The sequence below is a fragment of the Anthonomus grandis genome, chromosome 6, assembly GCF_022605725.1.
Source record: "Anthonomus grandis grandis chromosome 6, icAntGran1.3, whole genome shotgun sequence".
NCBI classification, from domain to species: domain Eukaryota; kingdom Metazoa; phylum Arthropoda; class Insecta; order Coleoptera; family Curculionidae; genus Anthonomus; species Anthonomus grandis.
The window spans coordinates 13,587,421-13,592,457 of NC_065551.1; positions in this window are offsets into that span (position 1 = coordinate 13,587,421).

Consider the following 5,037-nt stretch of genomic DNA (forward strand, 5'->3'; position numbering starts at 1 on the left):
GTAAATAAATAAATTAATTAAATAATAATATATTAATGAATAGGAAACTTCTTTTTTATGTGGCCATTGCAGACTTTAAATAGAACCTAGTTTAATTAAACTTGTACTGGAACCACACACGAACCTCTGAACTACGTCCAACGAAGAACTGCAGTTTAGTAGAACCACAGATATAACTAGCTAACGCAACAGATAAATATTCGAATAGCAAAGCTTGTCCCCCGTAAAATCGACGGTCGCACCTGACCGAGACTCGAGCGCCTAATAGAATATACTGAAATGCGGCGCAACGTTGCCGTATGTTATAATAAATCCGCATTTAATACAAAAAGCCTGTGTAAGAAAAACATTTGTATATATTTCAATAAAGTACATGAAGTATTTACAAAAGAAAAACAAAATTATATATCGTGTATAGTTTCTTAGAATAGGAGGTATATAAAAGCACATTATAATACATACAAAACTATAAATTACTACCTATTTAATACAAACTTATGGACATAATAACAGAAGAGGCACAATAAAACTTTTAGCATGGTGGTTTAGTAAGTGTTCAAAATTTAAGTAAGTGATCATTTTATATTAAGTAAAGACGTAAGGACGATATGCTGAATCAAAGAAAGCGAATTTTGTTTTATATTTATTAACCTACCTAACATTTTATTTACTACTTTCGCATGCGTTATGAAAATATTTTTAAAGCTAAGAACTACACTTAAAACCCTTGCAAAATTATAGTGTAAAGATAATCAAAAATATATTAAGGTTTTAACTTAAAACTAAAAATCGAATAATAACTTAAAAAATAAACAAGATTTGTGTAATATTATACTAAAGAAAGTATAATATTACACAAATTAACTATAATTATATTTTTTATAGTCAAAAACAGTTTGGCTGGCAAAATAAAGCTAGAATGTAATTTTTGTTAGAAAATAACTGGAGATTACGGAAATAATTTTTAATTAGAAAAAAAAATCAGTGTATGGTTTTTTTTGTCCAATTAAAATTGTTTTCCCTTTTAACACCCCTGTACTAAAAGTACCAATCGAACCATCTCTGAGCCTAGGTTAATGTAAATTTCTTTTTGCGAGACCTAATAGTTGCCATTAGAGTTTGTGCCTTTAACCTGAAATGCGCTGTATAATTTATTGTTTTTTATTTATTATTTATGTTTTAAATTTTTAATTTTTTGGGTTTTATTGTGCAAATTTTTTCGGTTCCATTTACAAAATTTATATAAATTAATATATACAAGTTTTGTTAACAAAAATACCTTATGCTCGTAAAAATTATGATCAGATGGTCCCAACCACTTCATATTTTTAGTTAAAATTTTGTTTTTTATTTTGGTACCCACAAATTCCTGATGCTTAATTTTTTCAAACTCGTTTCCAAAAATATACATACATTTTTCTACAACATTGGTAACATCTGCAGAAGGACTTATCAGATAGTTGTTTTCGTGGCCACCGTAATTCTTATTTAGTATAAATATTTCGGATGGATCGGTTAAATAAAAATCAGATTTTAAAATAGAGGCACAATTTTTGCAATTAAATTTTTTCAAAACTTTATTAACTAAGTATCCGGCATAATATGAATTTGCACACTCTTCCAAAGCATGGTGTTTGATAATGGGCTCTTTGCTTTTAACTGTTGGAATGTCATTAATTTTTTCGGAATCTAAAATTTCAATATTATTTTTCGATGTCGTTTGATGTGCCTCTTTTTTAGGGATATTATTTAAAATTAATTGTTTGTCGACATCATTCTCACAATTAGATAATTTTGAAGGAGTTAGTAAATCTGTTACACTTTTAATTCTAAAAAATAATCGAAAAGATCTGGCCGTTGGGTTAAGATTACAACCACCGCTTTGTCGAGCTAAGGAAAAAAAATTTTCCAAAAAATCTTGGTTTAATCTGTTAGTTAATAAAAAATTATTATTTTCTTTTTTTTTTGTCTGCATAAAGGATTTCTATGGCATTTATAGTTTGAACTAACCCTTTAAAACATGGTGGCTTACTTTTGGATATTTCTTCTAATTGTGTTTTTTTATTTAAAACCTCGCTAACTTTTATTATGGATTCAAAAACCTGTTTACCTTTTTGCAAAACATCTATAACTAATGAGTTTTTAAAACTCACTCCACAGTTATGAGGATTTTTAGTATATAAACGTTTGCTATTAAGAGCATCAAATAAATTGTTCATGATGGTTATAAAATTTGAGGTATTAGTACCAATTTTTTCATTAACTATAGATTTTTGAACGGATGTCTTTACAGCTGCAGCCATAGTATTTGAGAATAATTGTAGTGCCAATTTGCAGGACATCTTTTCAAAGGCGTCAGGATTTGTATGCTTATCTGTTATTTTTGGAAGCATTCTGGCTGATTGAGATGCTTTGTCAATTTCGTATATTTTTTTAATAACATCAAAGCAGATACTTTCATTTAAAAGTTCAAACCTTATTAAAGAGTGCCAGTTATTCCTGACGCCTTTGAAAAGATGAGGGACATAATATAAAGAAATGATCTGTTTTTCTTTTAAATAAAAGTAAGGCTTTTCTGCCGTAACACCCAACAGTTTCATTGCGCCTCTATTATTGGTACCCTGATCACAAACCGTGGCCAGTAGTAAAAAGCTCATTTTGTCTAGAACAGTTAGAACGTACAAAATAATATTTTTTAAGTTTTCTTTACAGACTGCATTTTTTGAAAAAAAATATCCTAGTGGAAATTTCCAGGAAGAATATATTCCTCTCGTGGAAAAAACGAGAGCGTGGTTGGCTTTATTTTGAGTCCTACCAAAAGGGCCCAAGTCCTTAAACCCTCTATTAAATCTAATTTCTTATAAAATTCCAAATTTTCTTTCAAACTTATTTCATCAAATGCTACAAGACATTTTTTTTCATTTTTTGTCATTGCCTGGGCCTTTTGCTGTAAAAAAACTTGAATATCTTCATCAAGGCCTGTTTTAAAATCATTTTTTGCGATCCACTTTTAAATTGTTGAAATAGCTGGTAAGATGATGTTTTTTTTTTCAGAAATAAATAAGCGGACGGAGATTTATAATAAAAACATAAACAAAATTCTCTTTCTTTTTGATTCCAAATCACACGTTTCTTACCTCTTAATTGCATTTCAACAAAAGTTTTTGCCACTGGAGATAACAAACTTAAAAGCGGTAAGGGCGACGACATTGCAAGTTTGAATTTTTGTATTTTTCTGTGTAATCTAAAAATTATTTTTTTTAAATTCTTATTCTTTTTAGTAACACGTGTAATTTTTCTTTTTAATTTTAATTTTCTTGGAGTCACAATTTTGTCTGGTAACGAACATAAATTGCTGACAAACTCGGATTCTACACTGTTATTATGTTTTCTTCGTTTTGTTGAAGAACTTTTTGGACTAAAATCGAGAAGTGATGTTTCCAGTTCTGCATATGTTCTTTTTGGAATCAACACTTTTAGACTATCTGGGCAGTCAGTAGCAAAAGGACTGGTTTCATTAAGCGCATAGTTTCTGGGAACGGCATCTTTTTTCAGGTAAAACTGCTTGGATGTACGAAAGTCCTCACGCGTGAAGTGATCCATACAAAGGTATTTATTGCGTAGGGTTTCTTCGGAAAATGTAGCCAATTTAGCGCTTCCTATATAAAGCAAAGAAAAAATATTTTTGTATTTAAAGTAAATTATTTGTTTACTTTTGGGATTCAAGGTAGCCAAAAGACTAGTAAAAGATAACTTTTAGCTTTTTTTTATTTTTTTCCATTTTTTGTTCGATTGTTAATATTAAGGAAAAAATAACGTTAAATTATTAAAGCAGTTTTAAAAATGCAAAAAATAAATATGGGGCCAATATGAATTTTATTGTAGTGGCCAAAACACGAAGCGTCGCGTGAAAAGAAGATCTTCAAATCTTCATCCTAATTACCTTTTTTTTTAATTAAAATCTAAATTAGAGATTTTGTATTAGGACGGTAGTTTCTAAGTTTCTAGGTAGCTGTTGAACAATTTGAAATGTCAAAAAATACATTTTTTGGTTGTATAAGTACTCATGAGTTAATTGAGTTGTTATTATTGCTTAACCATTATATTTTTTTTCTTAACTATTATTTAGTTTAGTAAAACGTAAGTAAATGTGTTAATTCAATTTAGTTTAGTGTAAAAAAGAACTTAATAAAGTAATGTCGGGAGTAATTATAAAATTTACTTACCAGAATTTATTATCCATTTGTCGCATAAATCCTTTATTTTCACTGGAAACCTAAACATTCTAATTGAAGAGTTTCTTCATGAATTTCGACAATTAAAATATTCACATCTAGAACCACCAGTTCGTTTTTTTGGAAGAGTCTCCATCATTTTAATATAATTTTTTAATCGAAAAACATGGAATTTGGTAAATAATAAGTCTTAAATATTAAAAAACAACGCATTAACACAAATAAGAAACTCATTCGATCAGCGCAAAACACTTAACCACAACGGCAAAGTCAAACTACCTTTAAGTCCCAAAAGCGCCCTATTTATTTAAATTTTTACTCGGCTGACCGCGGTCTGCTGCCTGCTTCACCTAAACTTGACAAGGGCTGCGTAATTCCTCAATGGTCAGCCCGCTCAAAAAGCCGGCTGACATTTCGGGACCCGCATTTTTACTATTGGAGTATTTATCTGTTGCGTTAGCTAGTTATATCTGTGGTAGAACTTAAGTTGAACCACTGCTTGTACAACCGAGCCTAACGGTTTAATTAAACTAGTTCGAACTTGTCAAAGAACATTGATTTTGAGAAAATCTGGAATATTAAGAAAAAAAATTAACTTTGCCTTGGGAAAGTTATTGCTGTGTAGCTTTTTATAGTTTTCGACGAATATATAAGCAGGTAGAAACTCTTTGGTTGATTCACAGCAGTGCAATATAAAATTCGACTTGGCATCCACGCGTTAAATAGAGAGTTCATCTGTCAATGTCAAAACATTGAAGATTGAAACAAAAGGGAGAAGCGAGAAGAAGGAATTGAATTCAAC